Below are 7,875 nucleotides of genomic sequence, written 5' to 3' on the forward strand. Positions count from 1 at the left end.
TAGAAAAAAACTGAAACACAAGTGACATTAAAACTCACTCATCTCAGCATGGAACGGGTAAGTCATCGGGAATCCTTGCTCTCCCCCTCTACCTCCACCCCCCCCCCCAAAAAAACACCACCTCACCCTGATCTCCCTGACAGAAACAACGAATAGGCTATTACTAATTGTAACCTATATACTCAGATGATCGCTTTAACAACTCCTAAACAGTCAGTAGAAGTTAATATAATATATTAGTTTAATTGTCAAACATTGCAAACTTTTCAGGTTTATGCGCAGTTTCATCGTTCCTTGTGATAAGAGTAATATTATGTTTTCTCTCTGGCATTATATCACACAGTGCGGCCCATATATCGATTGACTTACAGTTAAGTTTGTCCATAGTTTAAGTAGAATTCAAGATGATATATGTGTTCTTCCTTCACTTTTACAAATCTTTGAGGTATTTTTACATCATTTTAATCATTCCTGGTGAGAGTATAGTTGGTTAAAGCAATATATTATATATTTTTTTGACAGATCGCTTCTTCTGATCGCATATGGGAGGGGGAATGTTCCCCCACCCCCCCTTGTTGAACCACAAACATAAGATCATTTGATAATGATCACATCCTTGTTCATATAGATCTAATTATAGATCTACTTTGTAGCCTTAAATATGCCTCGTAATGCAAATTATAATGTGCAATATTTTATTTGAGTCGGCATTAGTGACCTCATTGCCATACCCTCTCTTCGTAAAATCCTACATCGACACCTGAAGTAGATATTTAGTGTGGTAGCCGAGTGCACTCAGGCCTCTGCTGGTTTTATACTAACGCTGTTTAATATACTCACCCTAAGAGAGATGTAAAGTTGAAAATGCGATCAGCTCCATAAATCAATTAAAAATAAAAATTAATAAAAGAATGAATAAATAAAAAAGATATTTATCAAATAAGAAGAATGGAGAAGAAAACAAGCATTTCAATCAAACAAATATGAAATCAAAAATAATGAAATATAATGAAGAAAAACATTTCATTTGATCATTAATACACGCAATCATTTTTACCCGGAGAATCAATTATTTTCTCAATTCTTTGTATTTTCTACATCATCTGTATACAAATATTATCTTAAATGAAAAAGTAAAACAAAATTCCTGTTGAACATAACGCGATTACCACCAAAATACTTTACTTATAACACTATATGCATATATATATATTTATATATTGTTATAATATTTTGCGGCTTGTAGTATGAAATAAAAGCTAAAAATCCATTTTTCAAAATTGGAAAGTAACAGTTTGTCACTCTATGGTCATGTCAAGTGAATTTTATCAATAATAAAAAAAAACATCAGTCCATTGCAACGATATCTACATGGTATTGTTGTAAAGAAACGGAATACAAAACAATGGTTTCTTGAAACGACTTGAAACCTCAGTTACAAAAATTACAAACAAAAGAAAACGTAAACAAAAGAAAAACAAAACAAAAGAAAAACAAAAACTAAACATCAAAACAAGAACGCAAGTATCGTATTAATCATGCTTCCATGTTACATCATATGATATTAATCTTGCTATTACTAATATTATGTTTGTTGAAGAGGTCCTTCTAGGATCGAAACGTCAGGCCAACTTACTTTTAAACATTCTCTTACACAGGCTCTCCAGTGGATAAGCAATTTGCTAACAGTTTTATTTTATTTTGATATTATTATCTTGAAATATTTTGCATCTTGTATCAAAATGATGTGCACCCTTATATTCTTTCTCCTCAGAAACGTCATTCTACTCACTTTTAATATAGATAGGGTTGAACAAATTTCTTAACAAGTGATAAAAGTATGACAAATATTACAAAATGGTCAGATGTTATATAATCAAGGAAACAAGTACCCACTCCCTCCCCACCCCCCATCCCTCCCCAAAAATTAAACAAAGAGAAGAAGAAAAGTAAAAACCTGGAGATAAATTAATATATGTATATAAAAAAAAAATGGACGGATAACGTAGAAGTTGTCATATTCAGCACGTTTGGTTATTAAAAATAATTTTTGAGCAATTATTAAATGTATTATTATTATTATTGTTGATATTATTACTTCCAAACAAAATAGTCAAGAACTATTTACGAGTTCACGATACCCATCACTCATTTTCGAGTTTTGTTCGTGATGGCTGGATTCACATTGCTATTACTTTAGACGTGTCGTAATAAATTAAATTGAAATTTAATATGGCAAACTGTAATTATTGTTTCATTTTAAATATAACTTTTGCTGGGGAAGCACATGTTCGTGTATTTCATTTTTGATAATGAATCGGTAAAATTGTAACTCTTATTTTTGTTTTCTGATACACCGGATCCAACTCTTGCCTGTATGGAAATTGGAATGATTAACACTGTTACGGTCTCCATAAGAACACAACAATAATTAATATGTAGTTATGTACCGCCGTGCATTGCAAAGATCATTAACGGGGGAAAATATGCCCGAGTCACGATAAGGGGACCTTCTCAAGGGTAAACTTCTGACAAAGAAATTAATTTAGCCCCCCCCCCACTCCACAAAAATAATATAAAGAGATATATAACAAAGAGAAAACAGAACAAAATGAAATTTCTTACAGTTGAAAAACTTATTTAACTTTTTGTTTCACGTGAAGATTTTTTTGTAATTAAGAATTATCGAAATTTTTTCTTTTCTTTCTTTTTTTGCGACATTGGATGAATCCGTTACTTATCCTTTGTAAGTATACGATTCGGACAAAAATACAAAGAGTCGAAGCGAAGCGGAGGAAATTATCCGTGAAGCGCTGACATAAACGCACGGACCTTTTTTTCCTTCCACAAATGACTGGCAAACTTGAGCGCTTTAAGTGATTGCCAAAAGTCATCAACGTACTGACCTTATATTATCGAGGACGAAAGCCGACTCCATGATGAACAGGAAGCCTTGTAACGGAACACGCTTTATGAGAGATTAGTTCGACTGTCGTTGGTCGTGTGATACATTGGCAAACTTGACTCGAAGAAATATAATGCTCGCTTAAGATTCTCCATCTCAATGCACTGATGAAGCTAAACCCCATTTATCCAGGATTTGGACGGCGTCCGGGATGAATCTACTAAAGGTTCGTTTTTCTCTGTCGGTCTGTCGTCTGCTAAATCACAAAAGAATGGGGAGGAGAGAGGAGACGGGAAAAGAGATGAAATTTCTTCTGTCTCCGATCTTTGAAAATTGTAGACGAAACCATCTTCCCTTTTTGGTTACGAGCTAACAAAAAAAAACTCAAGACAATGTTTATTTTCTAAAGACACTGCTCAAACCCGCCTCCATTGCCCCGTTAGAAAGTTTGTTTGTTTTCTCAATGCCAAGTGTAAGCGCCAGTTGAGTCGAGGAAGACAATTCATATGGAAAGAAACTATTAGCCACGGACAAGCTCGGTTGATTAATGCCACAATCCTGCACCTTACGTACTTCTTTTCTTCACGATGTTTTTCTTTTCAAAAAGAGAGGAAAACACAGGGAAAAAGAGAAGCAAAATAAAATAAGAGGACGACAAAATAGGATAGGGAAGAACGTTGGTGTACGTGTGTGTGTTGGGGGGGGGGGGGGCGCTTGCGTTCGCGGTGCATTGTGGGTGTATGAATACCATGGATATACCTATTCAGAAACTAAAACAAAAAACTTAACTTTTTAAGTTTTTAGTTAAGTTTTTCGTCACTATACATTTCATTCTATATTCGGCTTCTTGCACCTTTTGTGAAGAATCTGAGTGTAAAGATGTTATACTTTAGAAAATACATATAGTATATATAGTATGGTGAAATGATTAACTCTCAAAGAAATTAAGTGAAATTATGCTCCCATATAGATATCGGTAAATGTAATGATTATATAGGGTCATATTTTAACAACAGCAAAAAATGAGGAGAGATAAAGTGCAGCCTCTTAATACCACGTCTAGGCTAATGGTCATTGATTTAACTGAATCCAAAAAGTGGTAAACAATTTATTTATTCTTTTCAAATTTTCATTCGGTCCTTGAATTTTAGGCAGAGAGAGACATGCGGTTAGGGGGTGGGGTGCACATGGATTTGCTAGTGAAGGTTTTATAAGAGTATATAGGTTTTTCAGGTTTTTATGGAATATTCTAAAAATTCCAAAAACGTGTTTTAATCTATTTAAGATAAGGTCGCTATTAATTCCAAACTGTTAAATGTAATCAATTATAATGATGTTTTAATCTATCAAATGAAATAGAATCAATTTACAATGATTGTATACTTATATTGACAAGGTCTCGTTTCTCAAATCGATAATTTTTATTTATGCGAGAGGCGATAAATCTTTCGAACAAGTTTGAATAGATTAAATCCACAATGTTGCTGATGTTAAATACATACCGTACATATATATGTAGATATAAATATGATAATCAATCAAAATTGTCACATTTCAAACATAGTTTAATCAATCATTTCATTAATGTTACAACTTATTGATGTAAATCAAAACTAAAAATTCACAGATATCAATTTGTTTTAACCGATTTGTTCCTTCCAAAATATTTACCTTTCTTTGTAATATCTTTGTTTGTGATGACGGTAGTCACTCTTTTCAAAGCTTTTAACATGTTAATTCGTCATTTTTAAGATCTGTTAAATTTGATCCTCTTTAAGTCTCAGACCTCCGTTAACATGCAAAATATGTCGGGGGTCACTCAGACATGCAATTAAAAGCAAAAGAAGGTGTTGCCAAAAGTTGCTAGAAAGTAGCATTTAACTTCCACCCTTAAAGCTTTATCTCTCCGTGAGGTATCTTATTCAATTTTATTTGACACTCTACAGTGTGTGTGAACAATAAGGAAGGTCACAACATCCAGGAAGTTTATCTTAATAAGGTTTAAAAACTGTTAATAGACTAAAAGACATTGAAACAAGGGGTACTATACTGTATTAAATAATTAGCAAGTTAAAGTTTTCAGAAATAATTCAATAATAATATTATATATATATATATATATATCTATATATATATCTATATCTATATATATATATATATATATATATATATATATATATATATATATATATACATGTAGTTTTTAAATATCCTAACATATTAAGTTCCATAAATCTATCGTAGCCTAAGTATGCGTGATCTTTGCAGTTTCTTAGTATATTAACGCTACCCGTTGAACATGATATTGTAACCAAAATATCAATTAGCACAACTCATACTAAACGTGACTTCAATTACGCTAGACTTATTGCAGTCGTTTATTCATTTGTTTACGTTAACGACACATTTTATTTCAATTTGTCTAACCGTTAAACCATGTACCGTAATTAAGTGCATAGATATATTATATTAGCCGTTTAGTAAAGAGCTGTATAAGTTAAGAAGCGAAGATAGAATCGAACAGATGGATTGAGGAGGAAGGTGACCTTGTAAGACTTGTAAGATTTTACTTCAAAGTGGTAGGCTATGTTGAGGTACAAATTAGCTATTGTTTACGTTATCGACACATTCTATTTCAAATTGGCTATAGTGTTTAATTATAACCATAAATACGTGTACAGCAACACGTTTTTTTCAAATGCCAACTGAGGAAGAATCTTGTGGAACAAATTCGAAACAAATACGTATATTCTGAACGTGAAAGTTCTGATCTAAGTGGTTGGCTAGGCTATCTTGAATTAAAGATGATTTAGTTTAAATAAGATTAAGAATAAAATAAACAAAGTAACGACGGTCATGCACTATCTAGGCCTAAGCATCACGACAAAAATAAGATTATCAAACATAAGTCAAATCCCTGAGTTCTGTTTCAAAAATAAAAGAAATTGAAAAAAAAATAAAACCTTGATCTATTGAAACAATGTGTCCGGTTTAGTGGATCATAATGCAAAGCACTTGCAATTCCCCTCCTTACGGTGGTGGGGAATAGGGAGAGGATTATCCTCCCCCCCCCATCCTCCTCCTCCCACAAATAATCCCTGTCAGACCCAGATTTATTTGTCTCTGTCTCTGTTGACTAATGGGACTTTCGTGGCCGACTAGAGAAAGCTCAATTACTTTTTTCTTTGGCTTTCTTAAACTCTTGAAACAGGATATTTTGAAGGATGACTGAAGGCGCACATTAATTCGTTGATATGGTATAAATCGTTAAAAACCCACTGATGATGGCGCAGGTTGCATTTATATACCACTTTCATTTCTCTAAGAAATGACCCATTTTACAAGAAGGTTTCATCAATCAAAGTGGCTGATTGTCGCAGTCTATAGCACAAACATATTTAAGTCAGCTCCTCAGAAACAACACAAAACTAGATAGGAAAATAAGACTCTTTTGGCTTTCGTTAATACGTTTACCGTATATTAAAAATTTGTCAAGGTCTAATGATGTTGGATATACCTTTTTGATTGCTCTGTTATTTGTAAGAAGCTAAACTAACACTTGAAGCAACCGAGTTAAGCCGACACCACTACCGATTTAAGGCTTCAATAAGGGGCATTTCCCAAACCGTTTGACTGTTTTTAAAGGTGAACCGTCTTGACTTGGAACCTTAACATTTTCTGCTGTTTTCTTTTATATTGTGGATAGATCATGCCGTTTCATATAAAAAACAACACAAACACTTGCCTAGACTCATCCTACAACATTATAGCATATACCGTCTAGATCTGATTTGAGGTGGTTACGGGGTCATCATCAACGTTGTCTTTACAGGAAAATGCGACCTACGTTTAAAAGGTCTATACCAGGGTAACATACAAATCTATAGAGATACAGAAAATTCCATTCAAAATTATGTGGATCATCTCATATCTAATCCAACGTTTAATCAAACGGATGAACTTAAGTTTATCAAACCAAACAAGCAAGCAAGCACTACGAATTAACAATAAACAAACAAACAACCATCGTCTTTCAAATACCAAGCTTCAGAGAACGCCAGAAATGAAACTATACATATAAGAAGTAATTTGATTTCTGTAAGCTCCTTTAAACCCTTTTTTTCAGGATTTCGTGAAATTCAATGAACAAGGCTCAACTTGTTGAACCTGTCTCCTCAATTACATTTTCTTCTTTCTTTCTCTTTTCTTTTTTCCTTTCATTTATTTTAGCATTCCCCCAAACTCATCCATCACTTCGTTGAACCGTTTTAAGCTTTGCCTGCGGATTCGGAGAGGCTCCATCTCGACCGTTCAAATCAATCAATCCATCATAACTGTACCACCTTCGTGTCTATCAGTCTCTTATCCACTGACGGATGGAGGGATCTTCTCGACAACTAGAAGACGCCTCTTTGACGTAATTCGCAACGTTGGAGGGATATCGACGATCAATAAAGAGGTCAAATGTCACAGCAATTCTGTAATTGATAGTTTCATTGGCGGGTTCATCGAATGATCGAATAAAAACTCCGTCATACCGGAATTTCTTGTTCAGGATTTTAAACTTGGGCACCTGGTATATAAGTTGTCCTGCATATCCATTCGTAGTCTTGCTATAACGAAATTTTGATTACGTTTATTGTAATTCAAAATTCAAAATTTTGACTAAACTAACACTCCATTAACTAAATATTTACAATATGAATTGAAATTGAAATTTCGAGGCGGTGACTCGAATTTTCGCCGTTTTGAATGGAAAATGATCCGAAATTCATTTTGACTTTTTCATCTCAACATGTCCACTACATGCTCAAAATTACGACATTTTATATCGCAAATTATCTATCATTATCTATCGTAGTTCGACTTCGTCTCCCCAAAGTGTGTGTGTGTGTGGAGGGGGTGGGGGAGGAGGTTGATGGGGGGGGGGAGAGCTGCACGCTCTGCCTCTGTTCTCTGCACTTGGTATG

The sequence above is a fragment of the Apostichopus japonicus genome, chromosome 3 (assembly GCF_037975245.1).
Source record: "Apostichopus japonicus isolate 1M-3 chromosome 3, ASM3797524v1, whole genome shotgun sequence".
In the NCBI taxonomy this organism is placed as follows: Eukaryota; Metazoa; Echinodermata; class Holothuroidea; order Aspidochirotida; family Stichopodidae; genus Apostichopus; species Apostichopus japonicus.